Source organism: Stigmatopora nigra, unplaced genomic scaffold (genome assembly GCF_051989575.1).
Source record: "Stigmatopora nigra isolate UIUO_SnigA unplaced genomic scaffold, RoL_Snig_1.1 HiC_scaffold_25, whole genome shotgun sequence".
Lineage (NCBI taxonomy): Eukaryota > Metazoa > Chordata > Actinopteri > Syngnathiformes > Syngnathidae > Stigmatopora > Stigmatopora nigra.
In genome coordinates this window covers 2,756,865-2,774,360 of record NW_027551604.1, presented here as the reverse complement: position 1 = coordinate 2,774,360, position 17,496 = coordinate 2,756,865, and the positions used below count along the sequence as shown (strand labels likewise).

Genomic DNA, 17,496 nt, shown 5'->3' with positions numbered 1-17,496 from the left:
TTTATACAAAAAAATCCAAAACATCAACAATGGCTGGCTCTAGAGGTGACTGTAAAGTACTGAGTGCTTCATACCTGGAAGTCAATAGCAATTACCGTATATTCACGACTATAAGGCGCACTTAAAAGTCTTAAATTTTCTCCAAAATAGACAGTGCGCCTTATAATCCAGTGCGGCTCTTATATGGAAAAAAACAGAAAACCAAAACCGAAAAGCCACCACTGTCGAATATTTAAAAAACACAAACACCTGAACAGAAACAATACTGTTAAATATGCAGATGCCATCTTAGTTTACAAAATCTTCCATCATATAGCTCCTCCCCCACTGCAAGATTTTATACAAAAAAATCCAAAACATCAACAATGGCTGGCTCTAGAGGTGACTGTGAAGTAGTGAGTGCTTCATACCTGCAAGTCAATAGCAATTACCGTATTTTCACGACTATAAGGCGCACTTAAAAGTCTTAAATTTTCTCCAAAATAAACAGCGCGCCTTATAATACAGTGCACCTTATAATGCGCCTTATATATGGAAAAAATGTCATTCATTGAGGGTGCGCCTTATAATACAGTGCACCTTATAATACAGTGCGCCTTATATATGGAAAAAATGTCATTCATTGAGGGTGCGCCTTATAATGTGGTGCGGCTTATAGTCGTGAAAATACGGTATATATCTTTTAAAGAAAAAAACACAAGAACCATTGGTCAATTTTGCGAAATATTAACTGGCTGGAAGAACTGATAAATAAACGCAAGCTATTTCAAGTTCATTACGAAAAAGAAAACTATTCTTTCACATTGTTTTTCAGTGTGAATGATAGCGAAAACAATCTAAAAAGCTTTTCTGACTACTTCAGACCTTCAAAGTAAGATTGCTGTATTGTCTAATAGTACGTTTGGAGTGCAAAAAAAAGACAATTTATTAAACGACTGAAAGCTATTTTACGTTCAATTGAATAAACAAATCTCTCAAGATGAAACACTGACGATGGTTTGTCTGTGATTCTACTCGGTCGGAGATTGATTGATCTGGCGAGACTTTTGTATTTAATCAAAGCACAGCGACGTAATGCTAAAAAAAAAATAGGAAATATATTTTTTTCAGCCCAGATGAAATAAAAAGCTTTATCAATCACAATCAGACAGAGTTTAGTAAGACTGCCACTTCAATTTACTGGATGGAATTTAAAAAAGGAGAGGAAAGAAAATGACTCTGTTTTGATCGACTAATGTGAAGCCGAGTAACTTCAGATATAAATTGTATTTTTTTCAATCTAATTTGATGCACTTTACAACAAACATGGGCACATTTAAGCCTTACCATTGATTCAGTCATCATTTTCTTTAGTTGCCAATACGGCTTATATGCGAGAAAATACAGTAAATATCTATATATATTTTTAAAATTCTAAATGTAATGAAGGGCTACTGACTTCACTAAACATTTTGATTAACTTAATTTAACGAAATTTCCAATAAACAAGGGCACATATAAGCCGTACCCTTGATTCAGTCAGAATTTTCTTTAGTTGCAAATACGGCTTATATGCGAGAAAATACAATACATACAATTTTCCATGAATAACTTCAGATATAAATTGAATTTTTTTCCGATTTAATTTAACACACTTTTCAACAAACAATGGTACATCTAAGCTGTAGCCTTGATTCAGTAATCATTTTCTTTAGTTGCAAATACGGCTTATATGCGAGAAAATACAGTAAATACATTTTTCCACGAAAAACTTAATAGATATTTTTTTTCAATTTAATTAAAGGCACTTTACAACAAACAAGAGCACATAAGCCGTACCCTTGATTCAGTTATCATTTTCTTCAGTTACAAATGCGGCTTATATGCGAGTAAATATGTTAAATATTATATATTTTTAAAAATAAATCTAATAAAGGACTCTCGACTTCACTAAACATTTTGACCACTAGTAACCTCAGATAAAATGTTTTTTTCTATTTATTTGAACACATACGGCTTATATGCGAGAAAATACAGTAAATACATTTTTCCATGAATAACTTCAGATATAAATTGTATTTTTTTTTCAATTTAATTTAACGCACTTTCCAACAAACAAGGGCACATATAAGCCATACCCTTGATTCAGTCACCATTTTCTTTAGTTACACATATGGCTTATACATGAGAAAATACAGTAAATATTAAATATTTTTTAAAATAAATCTAATCTAAATCTAATCAAGGGCTACCAACTTCTCTAACCATCTTAACAAAGAGTAACCTAATTTAACGCACTTTCCAACAAACAAGGCCATCTCCTTGATTGAATCATCATTTTCTTTGGTTACAAATACGGCTTATATGCGAAAAAAAACAGTAAATATTATATATTTTTAAAATAAATCTAATCTAAATCTAATGAAGGGCTACCAACTTCACTAAACATTTTTCTACGAGTAACTTCAGATATAAATGGTATTATTTTTCAATTGAATTTAACGCCATTTCCAACAAACTAGGGCACATATAAGCCTTACCCTTGATTCAGTCATAATTTCCTTAGTTCCAAATACGGCTTATATGCGAGAAAATACAGTAAATATTATATATTTTTTAAATACATCTAATCTAAATCTAATGAAGGGCTACCGACTTCACTAAACATTTTTCCACGAGTAACTTCAGATATAAATTGTATTTTTTCCAATTTAATTTAACACACTTTCCAACAAACAAGGGCATATAAGCATTAATTCAGTCATTATTTTTCTTTAGTTACAAATACGGCTTATATGCGAGAAAATACATTAAATACATACATATATTTTAAAAAATCTAAATGTAATGAAGGGCTACTGACTTCACAAAACATTTTAATTGAATTCGTACCCAAAACAACCTACTAACTCACTTCTAAAAAGTTAACACCATAACAATAACTTCACATTTCTTCGTCTGGGATCCATTATTCCCTTAAAAAAAGTCTCTCCACGCCATTATAGAACTCAAACCCGCTCTCATCCAGGAGATAACGATCATTCGCTAATAATTCCAACAATATCCGTAAGCTTTGTGAAAGCAGATGTTCCATTCCTACCATCCGATTCCGAGAACACATTGTTCCCCTTTTTTCCTGCTCCTTGATCATTTTGTCAAGACGGAATCCATTTGTTTAGAACGCCAATGATTTTTACCGGTAAAACTCCAGCTGGCCTTGTTGGGATTTGACGGAGGAAACGACGCCAGCAGCGTACACCGTATGAACCGTTGAGTAATGAGCAAAACCCCCGACAACAAAAGGAACAATAGTAGCTTCTTCTTATTTATTTTTTGGTTCGAGTTTTCCAATAATCTTAGTACAACTTCATCCCATGGGTTCGCAACAGTGTTACTGTTCGAGAACTTATAATAGGTTTGCTATTATATCCAATACGTGGAAACTCAGGGCTAATGCCGCAAGCTAGCTTTACTGTGTAAACAAGGGCATAATAAAGAGCATCTGGTGCCAAACGCCTGCCGTTGCACCTTGATGAAGTAGACGTATGAATAATAATGACGAAGAGAAGAAAAAAACAAAAGTGTCTCTATTCGCATTGCGCATTGAACAAAAAAAAACGTGTTTTCTAATCATGAGCTCTTTTAGATTCACGTGGTTTTCTCACCAAAGCCAAAATGATTCAGAAATGTCTTATTAAAGGGAAAGATCATGTTTTGGGCCGTTTAAGGGGATAGACGTCTAATCTATAAGAGGTCAGAAGGCCTAAGCAGGGCCAGGAACATTGTCAGGGACCCATACCACCCTGGTCACAATCTGTTTCAATTGCTGGCCTCTGGTAGACGTTATAGGTCCCACAAAGTACAGAAAAATAGGCTTAAGGATACCATATTTTCACGACTATAAGGAGTACCGCATTATAAAGCGCACCCTCAATGAATAACATTTTTTCCATATATAAGGTGCACTGGATTATAAGGTGCACTGTGTTATAAGGCGCACTGTCTATTTTGGAGAAAATTTAAGACTTTTAAGTGTGCCTTATAGTCGTGAAAATATGGTAATTGCTATTGACTTCCAAGTATGAAGTACTCACTCACTACACAGTCACCTCTAGAGCCAGCCATTGTTGATGTTTTGGATTTTTTTTGTATAAAATCTTGCAGTGGGAGAGGAGCTATATGATGGAAGATTTTGTAAACTAAGATGGCGACAGAGGTGGTTTTTCGTTTTTGGTTTTCTGTTTTTCCATATATAAGGCGCACTGGATTATAAGGCGCACTGTCTATTTTGGAGAAAAATTAAGACTTCTAAGTGCGCCTTATAGTCGTGAAAATACGGTCGTTTATTTATCACATTTATTGACTATCTATTTGTCTGCTTGTTTGTTGTTGTTATTTACAAATGACTAATTATGTATTTATCGTTATTTGTTTTTATTATGTATTACCTATTTAGCGATTATTTGTCATTTTTTTGGTATAATTATTATTTGTGCACTCTGTGGTATATCTTTAAATCTCATTCTACTTATATAATGACAATAAAAGCATTCCCCTCAATATTTAAGGCATTTAAAATACTTAGTTTGTTCATTTGCTGCCAGCCCTCCCACTTCAAATTCACCTTACACAAAAACCTACATTTAAACATAACTACACAGTACATCATAATGAAACAAAATACATTGGAATCTTTCGTTCTTTCATCTAACGCTTCACTTTTATTTGTCTCATATTTTACAATCGTTTATTCCAGAGTTACACAAGGGAGAAAATCCAATGTGTCTTATTTGCAAGAAATTGTCTCCGTCTACAAATTACGTGCCAGATAGAATATAAATCAGGTCAGTTTTAATGTGGAGAAGCTCAATTTCATATTGATTACATTTCCATCTTGCATGGGAACCTGGGATACATATATATATTTAATTCTCTGCTTCCGCAAATGCGAGAAGTTCGAATTACACAAATTATCCTTTTATTTGTTTTACCAGAATGTTTTCTTCCTGAAGTCTTTCCGTAGAGATTACACACAAATTCCAACACCTCCACACATTGTATCAAGGGATTTTTTTACGGAAATTAACACTACCCACGTATACCGAAAAAAAAAAAAAAAAAAATATATATATATATATATATATATATATATATATATATATATTACATCTGAATCATTTATTTCATGCAGACGTCAATAAAAATCTCAATTATTCCGTAATTGAAAAATCGATGGCTAAATTTCTCTAATTTTTCACGTTATTTTCTTTTTGAAAAATATTGCAGGACTACTACAGTACTACAAGGGGAAAGAAGCCCTATAAGTACTAGATACGACGTACCAATAGCTACTTCAAATCTAGCTTTAATTTATGCTTTTGTTATTAAAATGGCCAGTGTGTTTCCCAGATTAATATGTAGAGTAGTAGTATCCTACTAAATATTAAGGTACTCGTCGAATACTGTTAAATATGCAGATGCCATCTTAATTTACAAAATCTTCCATCATATAGCTCCTCCCCCACTGCAAGATTTTATACCAAAATATCCAAAACATCAACAATGCCTGGCTCTAGAGTTGACTGTGTAGTTCCCTTCAAAAAAGCAACTACGCACTTAAAAGTCTTAAATTTTCTCCAAAATAGACAGTGCGCCTTATAATACAGTGCGCCTTATATAAGGAAAAAATGTCATTCATTGAGGGTGCGCCTTATAATGCGGTGCGCCTGATAGTCGTGAAAATACGGTACGTATATTCCTTAGATATACTAGGCTACTTCTTACCCATTCAGCCTATACTTGTAGTGTGTAAAAATAACTTCCGATGATGGGCTATAACACATACATGTGTTTAAGTGGAATCTGTCTGTTAGCATCTCGTAGTATTTCCATAAATTATCCAGATTCTTCTTCACCACAAGCCAAGACGATAACATGATTAAATGATGAAATGCGGTAGTTCTGGTAAATTAAAACTAACTAAACATTGCCCAAATCTTAACAAGATTAATAGAAGATTAAATCTGGATTGGCATGACTGGAATGCCATTGGTTAGCAAAGGTTTGGAAGTCTCCCAGCCCTTACGTGGACGCCATTTTGATAAGAAGACGCCAAGGGAGCTCACAGAAGGTGCACAACACGTAACCCTACACGTACAATGGCAATGTAACAACAAGTCGGCACTATTTTTAGATGGAACCATTAAATATTTATCTCCCACATGGTGTCTTTGACAGTTGCCTTGTGATACATTCCTTGGCATGACTGCAATTATCACCTTGTGTTTGTTTGTGGTATGATAAGATAGTTCAGAATAGCATGATTAATATATATGTACGCAAATTTACAGTAGATGTATCATGGGTAGGCTTGGTGTTAAGTGGTTAGCACATAAGCAAACTACGGCCCGCGGGCCACATCCGGACCGTGAGGCGTTTTAATCCGGCCGACCAACATTTTCCAAATATTTTTTTATTGTTTTATTTTTTTTATCCCTAGATGGCGCCGTTACGCAGAAGCCAGTGTCAGTAGCTTTGTCCACTCATATTTGTTTTTTGTGTTTTACAGCTCCTCAATCTTTTGTAAATTTATATTTTAATATCTTTGAATGACATTTTAATATTTCTTAATACATTCCTTTACTTTGTACTTTATACTTTTGTCTTTAATGATGAGTATGTTAATACTTTAGTCCTTTTTTTCTGTTTATCTTTCATATGTACTGTTAACGGATGCACTTTTTTATATGTATCGTATCTTGTGCTGACCCCGCCCATCTGTCAAATTTTTAAAGTCAATATGGCCCCCGGGCCCAAAAGTTTGCCCACTCCTGGGTTAGCATGTTAGCCTCAAAGTTCTGGGGTCAAAGGTTCGAACCCAGGTAGGTTATTACTGTTTTAGCATGGGTTTTATATGGGTACTCTAGTTTCCCCCCACATTTCAAAACATTCATGCTAGGCTAGCTGCTCATACACTCTAAATTGCCATTAGCTATGATTGGATGTCCTTTTCCTAGTGCCCTGCGATTGGCTGATCACCAAGTCAAGATGTCTGGTCCTTATAGTAAATTTGAATAGGCTCCATCACCCCCCAAAATGTTCTGAAGTGCAATAAAAACTGAAAAAATGGATTAAATTTCTTTGTGATTGATTTAAAGTCCATGTTTTTTTTTCAATGTATTCTCTTGACAGCTTTGAAACGCAACATCAAATGATGAAACAATCTGTATCCATCAGAAACAATAAGTCAACCAAAAAAAAACATGACTAAAGTTAGCGTTAAAAGAGCAACTTTGACTCAAACGAAGCGAAAAGACATGAAAAGGCTTCACAAGATCATCCATGCGTGCCAGTGACGCAGTTACTAAAACCAGGAAGGTCGTACAGCTGCAATTCCAAGCTGGAACAAGAGTTTAAGGCCATGCACAGCAGATGATGTAGGTGTCCTAATCCCCAGGTTCCACAGACCTCCATTCTGGCTCCAAAGTAGGCCATTAAAAAAATATATAGAGGAGAGCGAGAAAGAGAGAGATAGAAAAAAAAATAAAGAGGCCAACAGCTGACTCGCCTGTGGCGGAGCATCAAGCGCACGGTGGGATTGCAATATGTACGGCCGGGAAAGAAAAAGCAAGGGAGAAAAAAGGGACCCAATTGCTCAATGCACCAGATGATGTCTTAATTATGAAATTGTTACAATGATTCTAAAGACTTGAGGGATCTTAAAGGGTGATCTAATGAGAGATTTAAAGGGTCGGGTAGTAATTTAGTAAGAGATTTGAAGGAAATTTGGCGTCAAACTCTAATTTGAAGAAAAAATAATAGATAAGAATTATAATGTGTAGCTAAGTTTAAAACCCAGATTTGAAGATTGAACAAAAAACTAAAACTGTGGCATGAAAATGGCAATTAGTTTAAAATCTGGGAATAAAATTTAGAGGTAAACTCCAAACTTTTTTCCAAAATTCTATTCAAGAATTTGAAAAACTAATCATTTATTAAACCAAGGTATTTATTTTACATATAATGGTATCTCTACTTACATCAAATTAGAGATAGAAATGACCAGGTAGTTTTTTAGTCAGAGATTTGAGGGAAATTTGGCGTCAAACTCTAATTTGAAGAAAAAATAATAAATAAGAATTATAATGTGTAGCCAAGTTTAAAACCGAGATTTGAAGATTGACCAAAAAAACAAAATTGTGGCATGAAAATGGCAATTTGTTTAAAATCTGGAAAAACCTTTTAGAGGCAAACTTTATCCAAAACTCTATCCAAGGTAAAACCAAGGTTAAAAAAAATGTTTTTTTTTTACATATAATGGTATCTCTACTTACATCTAATGAGAGATAGAAATGACCAGGTAATAATTTAGTAACAGATTTGAGGGAGATTTGGCGTGAAACTCTAATTTGATAAAAATAAATAAGTAACGACTAAAAAGTGTACCCAAGTTTAAAACCCAGATTTGAAGATTGACCAAAAAAAAAAAAAAAAACTGTTGTATGAAATTGGCAACCCGTTTAAAATCTGGAAATAAAATTTAGAGGTAAACTCCTAATTTTATCCAAAACTTTATCCGAGAATTTGAAAATCTACTCATTTAAACCAAGGTAAAAAATAAAACATGTTTTTACATATAATGGTATTTCTACTTACAAAATTATTGGGTCCAAAAAGTAAAGATGTATCATGTTAAAACCCTAATTCAATCAAATGTCCACAATAAACCGTTTAAAAATGATCAAATCGTCCAATTTTGCTAAAATATGTTAAAAAATATGCAAAAAAAAGAAAAAAATGGTTAAAATGAATAACAATGACAAGTTGGAAACCCAAACCATTATTTGGTACAATATATTTGTTTTGAAAACCCAAATTCTGCCTTTTTTTTAGTTTTTTTTTTTTAAATAACTCCCATTTTTGGGCTTTTTTTGCACTGATGAAAATAGGCAAATGTTAATATTAAGGCCAACCTGACTCAAAGTATAATTTAAATGCAGGCACACACAAAGCAGATGTAAATGCAATATATAGATTTCCACCAAAATAAATAAATAAAAATCAAATGTGATTTTGAATGTGTATGTGGGAGTGAGGATTATTATTTTCTATGTATTATAATCCTTTACATGTCAAGCGCCTGCATATAGCTGGTGGGTTGAACACCTTGCCTACAGTCATCCTTTATTCCACCCTCATATTAATGCCTTTTTCAAAAACATATTTTTTCCGCGATTACTAGAAATCTAGTCAAATGAACCATATTAAAAAAAAAAATTATCTAACGTCCTCTTTTCAGGATTCGATCACTGTGATTGGCTAAAAATAAAGGGAAATTGAGTGTGGTTCCTGGTCATCAAAAACTGAGTAACCGGACGTTTGGTCGCTGGTCTTTTGGTCCCTTTAAGTACTGTTTAATATCTAAGTACTGTTTAATATCTAAGTACTGTTTAATATCTAAGTACTGTTTAATATCTAAGTACTATTTAATATCTAAGTACTGTTGAAACTAGCTCTCAAAATTATATTCATGGGTGAGAGTTTAATATCAAAATATTTACTGTTTTGAAACAGTACTTAGATATTACACAGTACTTAGATATTAAACAGTACTTAGATATTATACCATACTTAGATATTAAACACTACTTAGATATTAAACAGTACTTAGATATGAAACAGTACTTAGATACTAAACAGTACTTAGATACTAAACAGTACTAAGATATTAAACAGTACTTAGATATTAAACAGTACTTAGATATTAAACAGTACTTAGATATTAAACACTACTTATATATTAAACAGTACTTAGATATGAAACAGTACTTAGATACTAAACAGTACTTAGATGCTAAACAGTACTAAGATATTAAACAGTACTTAGATATGAAACAGTACTTAGATATGAAACAGTACTTAGATATTAAACAGTACTTAGATATTAAACACTACTTAGATATTAAACAGTACTTAGATATTAAACAGTACTTAGATATTAAACACTATTTAGAAATTAAACAGTACTTTGACATTAAACAGTACTTAGACATTAAACAGTACCAAAAAGACCGGCGACCAAAAGACTGGCGACCAAAAGACCGGTGACCAAACGTCCAAGCAACAAAATTTGGAGGAAATGGTCATAATTTATTAATTTTTCAAGTAAAACTGTGGACTTATGTCCTGCCATGTCGCTAGGAGTGCCGAAACTCATAATACCGCTTCTTTAATATGAAATGAGGTTATCTCTCATGAGCAGAATGCCTCTCATGAGTACACCTGCGACGAGTGAAAATAAATAGAACAAAGGCAACAAAAAAAACATGTTTTATAACTTCCCAACTTGCAGCGCAAAAAAAAAAAAAACAAGCACGCAAATGAACTCGCATTTTAAGAAGTATCATTGACCAAAAAAATGGAATTATCTTTATCGTCCAGGGAAGATTCTATTTCTCTAATCCTCTAATACGAGTGTGTATATGTGTGTGTGTGTGTGTGTGTGTGTGTGTGTGTGTGTGTGTGTGTGTGTGTGTGTGTGTGTGTGTGTGTGTGTGTGTGATTTTAAAACACCACGGCACATCTAGGAAATAATGTTTAATCTTCTTTTGGATTTATTGAGCAGAAAATTGAGCCGCGGTGATATTCCAGTGTGGGAACATTTATTAAAAAACAAGCCATATTTGAGTGGAATTTAATATTGGCTGCTTTTAATGTTGCTCCTTCATAAATGTTTATGACATGAGAGCAGATCACTTTATTGCATCTCCACTTTCATATTTGTAATATTTTTTTGTTACCAAAAGGACGAGGAAATCTTAGTTTCTTGTATTACACTTATTGTTTTGTTTTATACCGAGGGGTATTGTGTTTGATTTTATTTTGGCGGGGTCAATGCAGTATTACATGAGTCTTTAATGAATAGCTTTTTTTTATAGTTTTGATTGTTTGATATAATGTTTTGTGCTTTAATTTTTTTTTTTAAGAGAGATTGCTTTGTTTACAAATTATTTTGTTGGTGTATCGGGTGTTCGTAGTACATTTGAGGGTATTTTAAGGAAATAATTGTAGCTTAACACTTGATTTTATCATTGTTTGTTAAATGGCATTTTTTTTAAGGCTTTATTTTCCCATGACAAGAAAATATGTTTCTTCTATTACTTTTGCTTTTATTAAATTGTTAAAAAACTGACATTTTTTGTAATAAAAATGATCCTATCTGGTATAAGAACCCTTCAGAAAACACATCAGTTCAAACATCATTAATTCATGTTCTGTAATTCCATAAAACCGTATTTTAAACCCTTTCAAGCCTCCCTAAAGCATCATATCACTTACTTTTTCTCACATTTAGGCCGCATTTGTCGCTAAAAAAATGACTGAATTGAGGATATGGCTTATATGCGCATAAATTAGACTTGACATGCAAAAAACAGCAAGATGACAAAGACAAAACGCCATAAGGCAAGACAATGCGGGCGATATGGTCATTCATTTCAAAATAAAGTAAAAATAAACAGATAAAACGCTAAACAAAATTTCTTTCGACGTTTATGAATGAAATTCAAGAAAAAACAAACCGTATCTTGCATAAAACGTGAAAAAAAACTCACTGACGCCAGCCATTGGTCGCTCAAACGCCACCATCTTACTACAGGATGACAAACTAGACCGCTACAGACACACTTCCTGGTTGTACTGCTCACATGACTTCCTTTTTTAATTAGTATACATGCAAGCAACATTTTTCGGAATGTGCAATCCAGCAATCGATTCATACAGTATCTCAGAAATACCATTTTTCTCAAGATTTCCCCTTCAAAGTAACACATTTGTACTCCCTATTAAAACCATGAATATGGAGGTGAAAATTGCGAATCAGTTGCCGGCTTATATGAGAGAAATTGTAAAATTCAACAATTTTAGGCAATTTTAAGGGTGCGGCTTATACGCGGATGCGACTAATATGCGAGAAAATACATGAATACAATGTTCCTCGTATATAGTAAATGTATAAGTGGCTCCTTTCAAAATTCAATGATTTTAAGGCAATTTTAAGGGTGTGGCTTATACACAGATGCGACTAATATGCAAGAAAATACACAAATACAGTGTTCCTCATATATAGTAAATGTATAAGTGACTCCTTTCAAAATTCAACGATTTTAAGGCAATTTTAAGGGTGTGGCTTATACACAGATGCGACTAATATGCGAGAAAATACATGAATACAATGTTCCTCATATATAGTAAATGTATAAGTGGCTCCTTTCAAAATTCAACGATTTTAAGGCAATTTTAAGGGTACGTCTTATACGTGAATGCGACTAATATACAAGAAAATACATGAATACAGTGTTTCTCGTATATAGTAAATGTATGAATGGCTCCTTTCAAAATGAAACAATTTTAAGGCACATTTTTTTACTCCTATTAAAACCATGAATATGGAGATGAAAATTGCGAATCAAGGGGCGACTTATACGAGAGAAATCGTAAAATTCAACGATTTTAAGGCCATTTTAAGGGTGCGGCTTATACGCGAGTACGGCTAATATGCGAAAAAATACCATAACTATATTCGTAAAAGTACAATTCATCTGGGAATGGAAGGGGGAGGGACTAATATACTTTTCATCAACAATACATGCACCTACTTGAGGGTGTTGGACCATGAAAGACGAACTTCACTACTGACAAGATTCATTGCATTGAATCTCATTGGATAGTGTGTATGTGTGTTTGTGTGTTTTCACAGTGCTATTGCTTAGACAAAAGAGTGAGCTTACCTTGTAGAAGAATCCCAGCTTCACTCCCACACGAAAACACTGTCACGCTGTGTCCCTTGGCTTCGTTTTTTTTGGGCCCGGTGTGTTGTTGTGCCAGCCACTGACCCATGTGACGTTGTTTTACCTGCCAACGAGAGACATAATGAACACGCCATGGCCAACTCACGCATCATTTGAAGTACGAGGCCGAGTTCGTAATGAAACGAGTTGTCATCTTGATGCATTTTGAATGTATTTTTAACTCAGAGTATTTTCAAGCATGCTTAATATTCAATAAATGGCCATTAAAAAGAAAAGTTTAGGATTATATAAGAGAAATATTCTGGGGGATGTTCTGTTTTTTATAAACATATGTCAAAAGGAATCATTGACTAATTAATAAGGGCTTAAACGTAAAAGGTTGAAAGTAATACTTTCGTCACTTTGTGGTGTAAATTTTGGCATTTTGCACCAAGTTGACATTTCATTATTATAGCAAACACCTTTGTGAGATAAAAAAAAGGATAAAGGAGGAATAATATTAAAGATTTTATTCAAGGAGAGGAGGTTTTTCGATGAATATTTGGTCAAATATGGAAGCCAATCAGAAGATAAATAGAAGTTGGAATGTAGTACAATGAGATTGTTGCTAATGTTATGGAAATAAAAATGGAGGCCATAAAATGTTATTCTGGTAGGAAACAAATGTAAACTATGACTTAGATCACATGTGTCAAAGTGGCGGCCTGGGGGCCAAATCTGGCTCGCTGTATTATTTTGTGTGGCCCGGGAAAGTAAAATTTTGAGCAAACATTCATCTTGAGATACGAGTCAAATTGTGAACAAATGTTTATCTTGAGATGCGAGTCAAATTTATCTCGAGATACGAGTCAAATTTATCTTGAGAAACGAGTCAAATTTCGAGCAAACATTTATTTTGACATATGAGTCAAATTTATCGAGATATGAGTCAAGTTTCGAACAAACATTTATCTTGAGATACGAGTCAAATTTATCTTGAGGTACGAGTCAAGTTTCGAACAAACATTTATCTTGAGATACGAGTCAAATTTCGAGCAAACATTTATCTTGAGATCTTGAGATACGAGTCAAATTTCGAGCAAACATTTATCTTGAGATACGAGTCAAATTTTGAGCATACATTTATCTTGAGATACGAGTCAAATTTTGAGCAAACATTTATCTTGAGATACGAGTCAAATTTATCTTGAGATACGAGTCAAATTTATCTTGAGATACGAGACAAATCTATCTTGAGATACGAGTCAAATTTATCTTGAGATACGAGTCAAATTTATCTTGAGATACGAGTCAAATTTATCTTGAGATACGAGTCAAATTTCGCCTTATATATGGAAAAAATGTCATTCATTGAGGGTGTGCCTTATAATGCGGTGCGCCTTATAGTCATGAAAATACAGTATATACTACTCCTCGTTGGCAAGCAGTCATGCATTATCCTATTGTCAGTACATTCATGTGCATCATTTTCAGAATATTTTAAAGGTACTACAAAAGCAAACAACCCACAATAGGATACATCCGAAAGTCATGGTGGAGGCGGAGCAAATACAACCAACCCAAGTTCACCAACCTTGCTTTAGATCCTTATTTTATATAAGCACTGTAAATGAATTGCCAAAACCAAGCACAAACTACACGGGGAAACACGTATCAAAAACAACAGTGCAAATGGAGCCTTATTACTTTTCTGATGTTTTCATTTTGGTCGTGATAACCTTGCACGCCTGGTGCTCGCAGCTGTACGCCATCAACTAGAAACATTACAGCCCAAGCCTAATGTTGCATCCTCCTACCCTCGCCTCCATCGACACCTCCCGTCCGCCGCCATCGAGTGTTAACGGGGGTTCGCAGCAACCCATAAATGCGACCAAATTGCCCGTGCAAGCTAAGGTGCTTAAACACAAGCGTGATAATCTACCAGTCATGAAAAACATGACACCATGTATGGAATTAATCCCAGTTTTAAAAAAAGGCAGGCCAAGTTTTTTAAGTCAGTATTGCAGTACTACTCCCTCCCACTCTATGCCACATTGGGGCTGTATGCAAATAATACAGCACATATTTGATCTGGAATAATGTAGTTCATAGCCAGAAGTGCTACGCAAGAGTACTGTATATATTATCGTTGGAGATGGAATTTAACACAGTAGTGAGTGCAATGTGTGTTTGCTCATTAACATGATGATCAGTGGCACTGAGTTACTCTCTTGTTTATGTTGGCACTTTTCTGGAATGGTTTCATTCGTTTACTGTGTTTTTGTTTTTATTATATACATATTTCAACACGGAACTGGCCCAAAGCTTTTGGAAAAAATGCTGTATAAAGTCGACATTTTAAATATTCTCTCTTCTTTCCTTAGATGATAGGCTATTTAGTGTACAGTGTGACTGGACGTTTGGTCGCCGGTCTTTTGGTCGCCGGTCTTTTGGTCGCCGGTCTTTTGGTCGCCGGTCTTTTGGTCGCCGGTCTTTTGGTCGCCGGTCTTTTGGTCGCCGGTCTTTTGGTCGCCGGTCTTTTGGTCGCCGGTCTTTTGGTCGCCGGTCTTTTGGTCGCCGGTCTTTTGGTCGCCGGTCTTTTGTTCGCCGGTCTTTTGGTCGACCGGTCTTTTGGTCGCCGGTCTTTTGGTCGCCGGTCTTTTGGTCGCCGGTCTTTTGGTCGCCGGTCTTTTGGTCGCCGGTCTTTTGGTCGCCGGTCTTTTGGTCGCCGGTCTTTTGGTCGCCGGTCTTTTGGTCGCCGGTCTTTTGGTCGCCGGTCTTTTGGTCGCCGGCCTTTTGGTCGCCGGTCTTTTGGTCGCCGGTCTTTTGGTCGCCGGTCTTTTGGTCGCCGGTCTTTTGGTCGACCGGACTTTTGGTCGCCGGTCTTTTGGTCGCCGGTCTTTTGGTCGCCGGTCTTTTGGTCGCCGGTCTTATGGTCGCCGGTCTTTTGGTCGCCGGGCCGTCTTTTGGTCGCCGGTCTTTTGGTCGCCGGCCTTTTGGTCACCAGTCTTTTGGTGACAAACTACAGACTCAGTTCAACCTTATTTTTTTATGCGTACATAATTTGACCAGCTTTAACCCTTCACTGACTATGTAATTTAGATTTAAACAAAAATATTTACTGTATTTTGCGGTTTAATATACCCCCATTTAGTATACCCGAGTATATTAAATGGGGGGGGAGGATATATTAAATGGTACACAAACGGGAAGGTACGATCCACTCTGCACTATTTATGCTGTAACGGGGTGCATCAACATTTTGCAGTAAAAAAAATACTTACTGCTCAGGTTAAAACAACTTACTGCTGTATAAAGTGGGTTGATTATAACCCCATGAACACCAAACAAATCTTGCCAAAAAAGATGAGTTGCCATTTAATATACCCGGGTATATTAAACAGCAGGGGTATATTAAATGGCGCACAAACGGGATTCTCAAAAAAGCAAAAATCATTAATATACCGGGTATATTAAACAGCAGGGGTATATTAAATGGCGCACAAATGGGATTCTCAAAAAGGCAAAAATCATGTAATATACCCGGGTATATTAAACAGCAGGGGTATATTAAATGACGCACAAACGGGAGGCTCAAAAAAGCAAAAATCATTTAATATACCCGGGTATATTAAACAGCAGGGGTATATTAAATGGCGCACAAACGGGAAGCTCAAAAAAGCAAAAGTCATTTAATATATCCGGGTATATTAAACAGCAAAATACTAAAAAATACTAAAAAATCTACCCACAATAATAACACTTGCTACACAAAAGTAGGACGTCAACAAATGTGGACATCAAGTTTCAGTAATAATTATTTTAGAGCCTTCAAGTCTGAATCATTTATCAATGACAGCCAATGAGTTCAACAAGTTAGCACTATAATGCTACAACCCCTAGGATGGGTTCACTATTTTCCAAACAACACCCGCACCTTATAAAAAGCCTTAAAGCGCAGAACACTTCTCCAAACACGGCCATTCATCAACATCTTATAAAATCCATAGTGAAGGTTGAAACAGAGGTTGGCTTGAGCCATATTGTAGCAAATTTTGCATCGATTACAAACGTCCCTTGCGACAGCCTTGCAACGCTATGATTTATTGCCCTCAATCAGGGCCCCAAAACAAAACTTACCGTATTTTCACGACTATAAGGAGCACCCGCATTATAAGGTGCACCCTCAATGAATGACATTTTTTCTATATAAAAGGCGCACTGTATTATAAGGCGCACTGTCTATTTTGGAAAAAATGTAAGACTTTTAAGTGCGCCTTATAGTGGTGAAAATATGGTAATTGCTATTGACTTCCAGGTATGAAACACTCACTACTTTACAGTCACCTCTAGAGCCAGCCATTGTTGATGTTTTGGTTTTTTTGTGTAAAATCTTGCAGTGGGGGAGGAGCTATATGATGGAAGATTTTGTAAACTAAGATGGCATCTGCATATTTATCAGTTTCAGTTCAGGCGTTTGTGTTTTTTTTTAATATCCGATCGTGGTGGTTTTTCGTTTTTGGTTTTCTGTTTTTTTTTCCATATATAAGACGCACTGTATTATAAGGCGCACTGTCTATTTTGGAAAAAATGTAAGACTTTTAAGTGCGCCTTATAGTGGTGAAAATACGGTAATTGCTATTGACTTCCAGGCATGAAGGACTCACTACACCACAGTCACCTCTAGAGCCAGCCATTGTTGATGTTTTGGATTTTTTTGTATAAAATC

The 17,496-nt window shown here is 35.1% G+C and overlaps 1 long non-coding RNA gene across 1 annotated transcript in view; it reads right to left on the bottom strand.

Annotated features, from left to right (window-relative positions):
- Nucleotides 1–17,496, bottom strand: part of LOC144191978 (uncharacterized) — a 55,906-nt gene that overhangs the window by 16,134 nt on the left and 22,276 nt on the right. The window contains exon 3 of the long non-coding RNA XR_013325020.1: nt 12,768–12,891. This is a non-coding gene — a long non-coding RNA (uncharacterized LOC144191978). The remainder of the gene's footprint in view (nt 1–12,767; nt 12,892–17,496) is intronic.